The sequence below is a fragment of the Tachyglossus aculeatus genome, chromosome 4, assembly GCF_015852505.1.
Source record: "Tachyglossus aculeatus isolate mTacAcu1 chromosome 4, mTacAcu1.pri, whole genome shotgun sequence".
In the NCBI taxonomy this organism is placed as follows: domain Eukaryota; kingdom Metazoa; phylum Chordata; class Mammalia; order Monotremata; family Tachyglossidae; genus Tachyglossus; species Tachyglossus aculeatus.
In genome coordinates, this window is record NC_052069.1 from 113,591,800 (window position 1) to 113,604,303 (window position 12,504).

A 12,504-nucleotide genomic window follows, 5' to 3' on the forward strand; every position below is an offset into this window, starting at 1 on the left:
GTTCACAGTCTAAAAGGGGGAGACAGAGAACAAAACCAAATGGCAGCAAACCTTGTGACTCCCAGGCCCCTACCCTGTCCCCATGCAGCAGACAAATGGCAGCAAACCTTGCGACTCGCAGGCCCCTACCCTGTCATCATCAATCGTATTTACTGAGCGCTTACTATGTGCAGAGCCCTCTTCCCTTAGTCAGGGAAGCCCTCTTGGAGGAGATGTACCTTTAAGGCTTTGAAGAGGTGGAGAGGAATTGTCTGTCGGATATGAAGGGGGAGGGCGTTCCAGGCCAGAAGCAGGACATGGGAGAGTGGTTGGCGGTGAGACAGGCAAGATCGAGGTACAGTGATAAGGTTAGCAGTGGTGGAGCAAAGTTTGTGGGTTGGGTTGTAGTAGGAGAGTAATGAGGTGAGGTAGGAGGGGGCAAGGTGATTGTGTGCTTAAAATCCACCAGAGAGTATTTCCCCTCTGGGTGCTGGGCTTTACTGATGACAACACAGCCACCAATAGAGCATTACACCTAATTCAATAATCGTTCCTGGTATGGTCCTCTCTTCGGCATCGGTACATTGTAACCAACCTCATTGAAATTTGTAGAATTTGCTCTCCATTGGAGAGAGGGGTGATAAAGTGGCCTGGGGCACGGATCTGTTCCCAAGAAGCTCTCTCTAATAATTATGATGGCACTTGTTAAGCGCTTACTGTGTGCCAAGTACTGCTCTAAGCGCTGGGGTAGTTAAAAGTTAATCAAGTTGGACACAGTCCCTATCTCACATGGGACTCACATTCTTAATCCCCATTTTACAGATGAGGTAGCTGAGGCCTAGATAAGTGAAGTAATTATAATAATAATGGCATTTACTAAGCACTTACCATGTGCAAAGCACTGTTCTAAGCGCTGGGGAGGTTACAAGGTGATCAGGTTGTCCAACGTGGGGCTCACAATCATAATCCCCATTTTACAGATGAGGTAACAGGCCCAGAGAAGTGAAGTGGCTTGCCCAAAGTCACACAGCTGACAAGTGGCGGAGGCAGGATTTGAACCCATGACCTCTGACTCCAAAGCCCGGGCTCTTTCCCCTGAGCCACTCTGCTTCTTTAAGTGACTTGCCTGAAGTCACACAGCAGACATGTGGTGGGGCTGGGATTAGAACCCAGGACTAAGCCATGCTACTTCTCATGCAGTTTCTCTGCAGAGCATGGTAAGGGGAGCAGTTGGGTGACTCAGACCATCCCCCATCCCTCTAGCCTGTAAGCTTCCTGTGGGCAGGGAGCATGTCAACCAACTCTGTTCGACTATATTCTTCCAAGTGCTTAGTACAGCATTCTGCATGCAATAGGCTCTCAATAAATATGATTGACTGATCGATGGAGGAAGAGTCTAATGTTGCTTCTGGAGTGTTTCTGCCTCTGCACCAAGAAGCAGTTCCTGGTTTTCCCTGGCTGGGTTGTTGGGGTGAGTGGATTCTGCAGTAGTAGTGGTAGTAGGAGGAGTAGGAGTAGCAGTGGTAGAAGTAAAATTTATTGAATTATAATTTAATAAACTGGGATTGGCAGTTGGAAAATACGGAATAATGAAGTCACGCAGCCCTTTGGGCTTAGTCTCTAATAGGGGAGACAAACAGCAAAATATTTACAGTGCAAACGAAATATGTTGAGAGGTCATCTATACGTGAGTGCCATCGTGGGTATAAGGAAATGAATAAATGTTAGAAAGAGTTGACTGAAGGGATGATATGGCTCAGGGTACTGGGAGATTAATGGAAGATAGCTTGTTGGAGGAGGTGTGATTTTAGGAGGGATTTGAATGTGAGGAGAGCTGTAATCTGCCTCATGTTTACAAGCTGGGGGGACAGCATAAGCAAAGAGATGGTGGAGGGAGAGCTGCAAGAGAGGTATAACTAAGAAGGTTGCCTTGGGGAACATGAAGATGGAGAGTTGGGGGAATACTGGGAGAAGAGAACAGATAAATAAGATGAGGCCAGATGCTGAAGAGCCTTGAAGATTACTGTGAGGAGCTTTCGTTTGGTACAGAGAGACACGGAAAGCCAGTGAAGGGTTTTGAGGGGAGGAGAGAGGTTGGCCAAGAGATGCTTCAGGAAGATTATCCAACTAGCAGCAGAGTTCTAATAACAATAATAATAATAATTGTGGTGTTTGCTGAAGTGCTTACTGTATGCCAAGCACTTTACTAAATGCTGGGGGCAGATACAAGTTAATCAGATCCTACATGGATCACAGTCTAAGTAGGAGGGAGAACAGGGATTGAATTCCAATCCTGAAGATGAGGGAACTGAGGCACAGAAAAGTTAAGTGATTTGCCCAAGGTCACACAGTGGGTAAATGGTAGAGCCGGGATTAGATCACCGCTCTGACTTCTCATGTTAAGTGTTAAATGGTCGGGGTGATGAAAATGGGGTTCAAAAAGAAGTGGACTAAAGGATCTAGGTGACGGTTTCTAGTGGTCCAGACAAAGGGAGGACTTACATCCATCACTCCCCAGCTTTTTTGGGAATAAGGCAAGCAGTCGAGTTTCCATTCTTTGTTAGTGAACTGAGGGCATCCAGGGATTCTGTCTGGCTCTCCTGGCCCTAACTGTCTTCCTGGCCCTTTGGGCTGGACTTTCCCATTCATCATTAGTAGCAATTACTAGCTGTCCAAGTGCAGAGCACTGATCTAGGCACCTGGGGACCAATGTCCTCCATGGGTGACTCTATGTAGCTGTCAAAGACACAGTCCTTGCCCTCAAGGAGTTTGTAGTCCAATAGAGAAGGCTTCTTATGGTGCTGGCAAAACCCACTGAGTCCACAGCTGTCTACCTGACTGTCCCTTGGGCCCTGTTCCTTTCTTCCTTAGGCAGGGAAAATGCCAGGGGTGGTGGAAGCTTGGGACTTTCCCACTTATATATCTTTTAAGTTGTTTTTGAGTCACCTCCATCTGCTGCTGATTCCCAGCCAGACCATTCATGAGCACATGATGATGAGATTGAATGTGGCTTCATCTCTGTTCCTCCCTGATTCCCTGCCAGACCATTCATGAGCACTTGACGACGAGATTGAATATGGCTTCATCTCTTTTTCCTCCTTCTGTGCCCCCTGATGGGGCTCCCTAGGGTTCTGTGCTCCCCAGAATTTGGTCAACAACCTGAGGAAGATGAAGCCATGGTCAGCAGAGCCATGTAGGTAAGACAAATACAGTGTGTGTCTTTGGTGCCATTTCCTTAGAGTATAAGCAACTTAACCACTCTCTGACCCTCAGTTTCCTGCCTGAAAATGGGGAGCAAAAAGCTTCCTCTCCCTCTCTCATTCAAATGATGGACAAATGTATTTTGGGAAATAGAAGCATTACCAAAATTCCTGGTCATTAAGCTGCATGAAATCAGGTTCCTTCCACGCTGTCATTGACTCCTGCATCAGATCAATTTCCTGCCACTCTTTCAGGGAAACATATAGCACAGCGAAGCAGGTTCTGTTGACTGACGACGTTCCCTCTGCTGTTGCTTCCAGGGAATCCCTGGGCCACAATCCCATCAGCAGCAAAGATAACCTCTTCCATAGGGTGGCATAACACTCCACTCTGCCCACCCGAAACACAGGCCCTGTTCCTACCCCAGGGACATGACCCGATGTGCTGTCAAAGGGAGGCTGAGATATCTTGGGTTGTGGCTATTAATACACGGGTGACATCTATCAACTTCTAGGAGTTGACTGGGTGATGCAGTAAAGGTTCTTAGGTTTCCCAGAGCGTCTGTGTCTCTGTCGCAGCTGGTCTAAGGCTCCGTAGGCTAAGCCACCAGGATTCAGCTGGTACTGGGTTCTAATCCTGCATGCCATGGAACTGCTGTGTGACCTCAAGAAAATTACTAACCCTCTCTGGGCTTCTGCAAAATGGGGAGGATTACATTGAACTTCTCCAGTGGAAGGTGGGAGAAGTACACTGAACCTGATCCAGTGAGGGATGGTGGAAGTGCTGGTATAAAATGCAGTAATAGGGCATGACCATGCTCCTCTGGATGTATGTTGCCAACTTGTACTTCCCAAGCGATAAGTACAGTGCTCTGCACACAGTAAGTGCTCAATAAATACGATTGATTGATTGGATATTAACTGGCCTGAGCCAGACCTTGGAAAGAAATGATCACCCTCGGACTGCTCAAGATATTCTGACTGTGCTCACTGGCATTCCAATTTCTTCTTTCTCTGAATGCTGAGATCCTGCTTTCTGAGCTCAGAGACTTTTTAAAAAATGGTATTTGTTAAACACTTGGTATGTGCCAAACACAGTACTAAACACTGAGGTAGATACAAGCTAATCAGGTTGGATACAGGCCATATTCATTCATTCATTCAATCGTATTTATTGAGCGCTTTCTGTGTGCAGAGCACTGTACTAAGTGCTTGGGAAGTACAATAATAATAATAATAATAATGGTATTTGTTAAGCACTTACTATGTGCAAAGCACTGTTCTGAGTGCTGGGGAGAATACAAGGTGATCAGGTTGTCCCACTGAGTCTTAATCCCCATTTTACAGATGAGGGAACTGAGGCACAGAAAAGTTAAGTGACTTGCCCAAAGTCACACAGCTGACAAGCGGCAGAGCCGGGATTAGAACCCGTGACCTCTGACTCTCAAGCCCGGGCTCTTTCCACTGATCCATGCTGCTTCTCATCATACAAGTCGGCAACATATAGAGACGGTCCCTACCCAACAACGGGCTCACAGTCTTGAGTGCTTACTGTGTGCAGAGCACCGTACTAAGCTTTTGGGAAGTAGCATACAGCAATAAAGAGAGACAATCCCAGCCCACAATGGGCTCACAGTCTAAGGGTGGGGAGACAGATATCAGTGAAAGTAAACAGGTGTCAATGTAAATAAATAGAATTATAGATATATACATAAGTGGTGTGTGGGGGGGAGAGCAAAGAGAGTGAGTCAGGGTGACACGGAAGGGAGTGGGAGCTGAGGAAAAGTGGGGCTTAGTCTGGGAAGGCCTCCTGGAAGAGATGTGCCTTCAGTAGGGCTTTGAAGCGGGGGGAGAGTGATTGTCTGGTAGATTTGAGGAGGGCGGGCATTCCAGGCCAAAGGTAGGATGTGGGGCAGGGGTCGGCAGTGAGACAGGCAAGATCGAGGCACGGTGAGAAGGTTAGCACCAGAGGAGCAGAGTGTGTGGGCTGGGATGTAGAAGGAGAGAAGGGAGGTGAAGTAGGAGGGGAAAATCCCATGTGGGGCTCACAGTCTTAATGTCCATTTTACAGATAAGGTCACTGAGGCACAGAAATATTAAGCGACTTGCCCAAAGTCACGCAGCAGAAAATTGGTGCAGCCAGGATTAGAATCTAGGTTCTTTGACTCCCAAGCCTATGCTCTTTCCACTCGGCTATGCTGCTTCTCATGCTGCTTGAGACTTCAGAGTGACCTGTGCCTTCTAGCAAGGAGCAATTCAGATCTTGAGGGGTCAAAGCCCAGTTCAGAGAGCAGACTGCTAAAATCTTAGTCTAACCACCCTGCTCAATCAAAAGATCAATTAATCAATAGTATTTCCTGAGCACCCGCTGTTTATCAAGCATACACAGTCCATACTGTGTACTAAGACTGCTAAAATCTTAGTCTAACCTCCCTGCTCAATCAAAAGATCAATTAATCAATAGTATTTCCTGAGCACCCGCTGTTCATCAGGCATACACAGTCCATACTGTGTACTAAGGGTTTGGGAGACTGTAGAATTGGTAGACAGGATTCCTTCTTTTTTTATGGTATATGTTAAATGCTATGTACCAGATACTCTACTAAGCCCTGGGGTAGGTACAAAATAATCAGTTTGGACACAGTCCATGTCCCATATGGTGCTCAGAGTCTTAATCTTGAGAAGCAGCGTGGCTTAGCGGAAAGAGCATGGTCTGGGGAGTCAGAGGTCACGGGTTCTAATCCCAGCTCCGCCACTTGTCAGCTGTGTGACTATGGGCAAGTCACTTCACTTCTCTGGGCCTCAGTGACCTCAGCTGTAAAATGGGGATTAAGGCTGTGAGCCCCATGTGGGACAACTTGATTACCTTATATCTACCCTAGTGCTTAGAACAGTGCTTGGCACATGGTAAGTGCTTAACAAGTACCATCATTATTATTAATCCCCATTTTACAGATGAGGTAAATGAGGCACAGAGAAGTTGAGTTGCTCAAGGTCTCAGAGCAGACAAGTGGCAGAGATGAGATTAGAGGCCTGGTTCTCCTGTCTCCCAGGCCCATGTTCTATTCACTAGGCCACACTGCTTCCTGGCCTCAATGAGCTTACAATCTATCAGGGCCAGGCAAGACTATCCCACAACTAGTAGAGTGCTTGGTGCAAGGTGAAGGTGGAGTGCTCTCTTCAATCAATCAATCAATCAATCAATCGTATTTATTGAGCGCTTACTTTGTGCAGAGCACTGTACTAAGCGCTTGGGAATACAAGTTGGCAACCAGTACCCGTTTCCCTGCTCCTTTGGGGGCTAATCCATTCCCTCCTAAACTGTGGGCTTCCCCCAACTTCCCACCCTCCCCTGGAGGAAGGGGAATGCTGAGTAGCAAAAAGAATTGGAACAAGGAGGGTGAGAAAATCACCAGTCACGAGGTCCAGGGTTATAGCCCTTTTGGCTTCTCACTCTAAGCTATCTTTAACCTTTGCCAAGTTTTTAAGCCCTGGCCACGGTCTGCTGTGTGACCTTGGGCAAGTCACAACTTCTCGGTCTCTCAGTTTCTTCATCCTTAAATGGGGATTAAGCACATGTTCTCCCCAATACTTAGACTGTGAGGCTGATGAGGGAGAGGGACTGTGTCCAACGGGATCACCTTGTATCTACCCCAGTGTTTAGTACAGTGCTGGGCACATAGTAAACCCCAAAATGAAACTGGTGAGAGGGAGAGATTTAGAGGAGGTAAAGAGAGGGGATTGTTTTGGGGGAAAACAGATATGGCCTGAATCTAGATGACATTCAATTGCTGGCTGCGGTAGATGAGGAGGACGGACCCATTTATTCAGTCGTATTTATGTGCAAAGCTCTGTACTAAACACTTGGGAGAGTACAATATAACAAGCAATCACAGTCTCTGCCCACAACGAACTCACAGTCGAGTGGGGGAGACAGACATTAAAATAAATAAATAAATAGACAAATAAAAGGTAGCTATATGGAGATAAATACATACGTGCTGGGGGCGGGGGGGGGGGGAGGGAGGGTGAATGAAGGAGAAAGTAAGCGCGGCACAGAAGGGAGTGGGAGAACAGGAGAGCTTAGTCAGGGAAAGCTTCTTGGAGGAGATGTGCCTTCAGTAAGGCCTTGAAGCCGGTGAGAAACCCACAGCTACTGGATAGAGGAAGCTGGGCTGAATAATTAGAGGACTCTGCTTTCCCTACGCAAAAACAGAGGCATGAGAAAACCATTATTAGCAAAGTCTGGTCCCCTCGCCGCCCCCCACTTCAACCTCCGAGGGTGGATTTCTCCGTTCAGCTGGCTGTGGCTGCTCTTGGGTTATTTCGGGCTGGAAATCCGATCCTCAGCAAGGTTTATTTTAGCACCTTGGAGAACTCCCAGTGCTGAAATGGGTCCCTGACTCTCCCTAATCCCGCATGCCATCCCTGCCATCCGGGGGCCTGCGCCTGCCAACCGTCCTCAGCATCCTCCTCCTTCTCCCTCCCCCCCTTGCCCCCTCGGGGGGCAGGCGGAGGAGGTCAGGATGGGCAGACCCGAGCAGGACCTGACGGGGCCACAGGTCACAACCCTGCGAAGGGTCATTCCTGTTGAGGGCAGGAATGAGTCTGTTGTTACATCGTACTCTCTCAAGCACATAGTACAGTGCTTTCCACACAGTAAGGGCTCAAGAAGTACGACTTAGTGAATGAATGATTAATGCCCTCTCTGTTGCTCGCCTCTCTGTCCGTCTGCCGGACAGCCGCATCTGATGCTTGCCACTAGCCTCCTTTACACAGCCAGACTAGTTTCCCGCAGGAGAGATTGGTGGAGCGGGGAGAAGGAGTGACAGTCGGGCTGTGGGGAGGAACTGGGCAAAAGATTTTCAGACTGGCAGTGTGGAGGTCCTGGGTTCTAGTCCTGCCAATGCCATTTGTCTCCTGGGAGGCCTTGGGCTAGCCCTTAACCTCCCCCATGTCTCAGCTCCCATTATTACAGGGATAATAATAGCCGGTTCTAGTGTTGTGAGGGTTAAATCGAGATAAATAAGATAGGGTGCTTTGGCAAAGGAAGCAGTAAATAGAACTAAGGCAGCAAGCAGCAAAGCCTAGGGGAAAGAGCCTGGGCCTGGGAGACGGAGGAGGTGGGTTCTAATCCCACCTCTGTAGCTAGTCTGCATGTGTGACCTTGGGAAAGTCACTTAACTTCTCAGTCCCTCAGTTTCTTCATCTCTAAAATGGGGATTAAGCACGTTCTCCCCACTACTTAGACTGTGAGGCTCATGAAGAACGGGGACTGCATCCAATAGGATCACCTTGTATCTACCCCACTGTTTAGTACAGTGCTTGGCACAAAGTAAGCACCTAACAAATACTATTTTTATTATTATTTGGATGGTGATGACGATGGAAATCGTGATTTGGGAATCTCAGGGCTCCACCTGACCTCGATAAAACACACACTCATATAAACACACACACACACACACACACACACACACACACACACACACACACTCCATAGATTCACACCTTCACCAGAATATCCACACCTCCCAATACAAGTAAGCACCTTAATGCACAGGGATTAGAATCCTGGTCCCAGCTATGCCAATTGCTTGTCGTGTGACCTTGGGAAAGTCACTTAACTTCTCAATGCCTCAGTTCCCTTAACTGTAAAATGAGGATTAAATACCTGTTTTCCCTCCTACTTAGACTGTGAACCCTATGAGGACAGGGACTCTGTCCGACCTAATTAACCCGTACATGCCCCAGTGCTTAGAACAGTGTTAGACACATAGTAAGCACTTAACAAAAACCATAAAAATGCTTAAGCTCTCTTTCCCACCAAATACACATTCAGGGCCTGGGAAATACCCCAGGTAGCTGGGAAGGTGGATGGGACAGAGATCGGTGATCTGCTTTGGAGATGGTCTCACTGATTTAGCCCCAAATTGGGATCTGTAGCCAAGCCAGCCCTGAACACACTGCTCCTGCTCCTTAAATACCCACCAACATTTTTCCCTTCCCAATTTTTTCTAGCCCATTCTCAGCCCCCAATCTTCAAGCACTTCTCTCTCTGACTCCTTGGAGATGCAGTTCATTAAGTATTCACAGTCGTCTCTATTATTTGAATCACACATACCCACCTACACAACTCGACCCTGTAATGCACGTATCCCAAACCCAACCATACACTCCTCCTATCCCCCTGCCAGCCCCTCTGTCCACACACCTCCCGCACCCCACCACCTTCAGGGCCACAAGGATTCAGCAAACACAGTCAGGGGCAAAAGATTCTGGATTTTAGAACACGACTTTCCCACTGGCTCCCATTGGTTCTGATCTGCAACTGCAGGGAAAAGAAGAGGGCGGTAAACAGAACTCCATCTCCCAGGCAACGGCATTTCAGCTTTTAACTTTTCTCTCCGGAAAAAGTAATTACCTCGGTTTTTCTGTCCTTTGAAAACATTGCCGTTGTTCATAATTAACCTGCCTGCTGCATTGGACATTTCCTCTGAAGGAAGAAGTTGCTGGGTGGGTCAAGGACTCCACCCATGCATCATCCCTCCTCTTCCTCTCCCTCCATTCCCCCCATCCCCCGGGACAGCAAGTCAAACTGCCTCCCCAGGAATCAGCACCACTTTTCTCCTTTCCACCGAAGAGACTCCATCCCATCCTGCCTTCCACCACACCAGTGGGAAACAGGAAAACACCCACAGCATGAGGACTCCCCCAAACCCCAGGAACACTGGTGGCTGCTGCAAAGGTCTCTGTGGTTAGGGTATACCTTGGACTCTGGGCCATGGGAAGCCTGAAATTCTGCTCCTCTATCCACAGTCCCCTATTGATTGTGTTGTTATTTTGTGTATTTTTCTGCGTTGCTTTAATGTTTCATCATTCATTTTTAAAATGGTATTTCTTAAGCACTTACTGTGCCAGCCAACTAAGCACTGGGGTAGAGTCAAAATAATCAGGTCGGACACAACCTCTGTCCTACATAGGACTCAAGTCTTTATCCCCATTTTACAGATGAAATAACTGAGGCATAGAGAAGTGAAGTAACTTGTCCAAGCTCACACAGCAGACAAGCGGCAGAGCCAGGATTAAAAATAAATAATAATAATTATGGTATCTGTGAAGCACTTACTATGTGCCAGGCACTGTACTAAGGGCTGGGATGGGTACAAGCAAATTGGGTTGGACACAGTCCCTGTCCCACATGGGGCTCACAGTCTCAATCCCCATTTTACAGATGAGGTAACTGAGGCCCAGAGAAGTGAAGTGCCTTGCTCAAGGTCACAGAACAGACAAGTGGAAGATCTGGGATTAGAACCCACAAACTTCTGAATCCCAGGCCAGTGCTCTATCCACTATGCCGTGCTGTTTCTTTCTTGAAGTCTCTGTCTCCAGTTGCTTCTCCCCACTTTTACTCCTAGATTGTGAGCCCCCTGAAAAACAGGGACTCCTTCTAATTCCCTCTTGTGTATTTTCTATCAGCACTTAGTAAAGTGCCCTGCACACAATAAGCACTTCATAAATACTATTACTACTACCATGAGCCCACTGTTGGGTAGGGACTGTCTCTATATGTTGCCAACTTGTACTTCCCAAGCGCTTAGTACAGTGCTCTGCACACAGTAAGCACTCAATAAATATGATTGATTGATTGATTGATTGATTAGGCCGCAGGACTTGGGACCAGGGAGTTTTGTCTGCATGGGGATTCTAATAATTTGGGAGGCAGCAAAGAACCAGGTGATTAGACCAAGTCATAAAACCATCTCTTGGGAACACCAGGGCATTCCACCAAACCCCAGAATAAGATCTCAGTGGCTTATGTGATCAGTCAATAGTAATGACTGAGCATTCACTGGAGGCAGGGGACTGTACTAAGCACTGATGGAGTGATGGAGGAGAACAAGACACAGCCCCGGCTCTCAAGGAATTTATAACCTCATCTCTGAACAGAGGGAAAGCCCAAACTGGCTCCTTGCTTTATTCTGTTCACAGGCTCTGGAAGGCGTTCCTGCATTTAGAGGTTCAGAAAAATGTTCTAAAGAAAGGCACCCTGTACTTTGGGTAAGGAATCCTGGATTGGTACACCCATTCTTTCCTAGCTACTGACAAATGCATTCCCTGCCTGTGGGGCCTGAGGCAACTCACAACCTCTCAGCCTGCCACTTGTCCAGTGGGAAGAGGGATATTTGTCCCCTCTCAGAGTAGGCAGAATTAAGATGATACAGAAGTTTAAGAGGAGCAGAAATGCGAAGGCCATTTCCCCAGTCCCTGGGGGAAGACCCGCTCCAAAGATTCTGCCTCGCACTTCAGCAGTGCCTAGCCCACCCAACTCCATATCGTCTCATAGCTCTTGCCCTCCCATAGCCTGTGGGTCAGTTACCTCTTGCAGGTGGAGCGATAGGGCTTAGCCCAAATCCCCCCAGAAGGCTGGGAGCTGCAGCAGAGTGATGCTAATTGTGCAAATTATCAGCACTGGCAGAGAGCGGATCTGTGAATTTCGAGGCGGCGGAGTTTGGCAGCGTGTTTGGTAAAACGCGTCGCCACTCCCACATATGCCCTCTTTCCTCCACTCTGAATGCCCAGACCATTCACTCTTAGGATGGAAATGCAACTCTGACGGTCATGTGCAACCAGACGGCCGTCTGCCGTATGTGCAACACCCACGGTGCCCAGGAGAGTACCCGCTGCAGGAGGAAGCACTGGCCGAGGCTTGCTGAGCTGGCTTAGCTGCCAAGATTTGCAGTTAAAGCATCCTTGTAAGTAGCTGGGGAATGCTACCGACCCATTGTAAACGTCTTCCCAAATTACCATCCCACCTGAACAGGTCCTGGGCTTCTCTCGTGGCTTCGGCCAACATCACTCTGACAGGGAGCTTCCTCCTACCCGAGTCTGGGGGAAATTCCAAAGCAAGGAAATAATAATAATAATTGTGTTATTTGTTACATGCTTACTATATGCCAAGCACTGTACTAAGCACTAGGGTAGATACAAGCTAATCAGGTTGGACACAGTCCAAGTCCCACGTTGGGTCACAATCTAAATAAATACTTAGTCTAGGAAATCCACTCTAATGACATTTCTGGTGGATTGTCTTAAAATCCACCAGATCCCTAAGGATTTCTCAAGTTGGAAGGCATGCACCCCTTGGTTTTTACCAGCAGTGATTAAACACAAGCAAACAATTCTTACCTCTTCTTAACCCTTGAACCGTAGAGGTCATTTGGTTCAGTCCCCTATTTCCAAGTAACTGAATACCTAAAACCTTGGAGTCCTAAATGGATGGAGCTGTCTCTTCATCTCTTTTGGTTTAGAAGGGAAAGGGATG

At 47.7% G+C, this 12,504-nt stretch overlaps 1 protein-coding gene across 1 annotated transcript in view; it reads right to left on the reverse strand.

Moving 5' to 3' along the window:
* The window catches only part of PLPP7 (phospholipid phosphatase 7 (inactive)), a 35,508-nt gene extending 23,428 nt beyond the window's left edge, over positions 1-12,080 (reverse strand). The window contains exon 1 of the mRNA XM_038745461.1: positions 11,996-12,080. The gene's annotated coding sequence lies outside the window, so the exon portion shown is untranslated. The remainder of the gene's footprint in view (positions 1-11,995) is intronic.
* Positions 12,081-12,504: the final 424 nt, after the last annotated feature.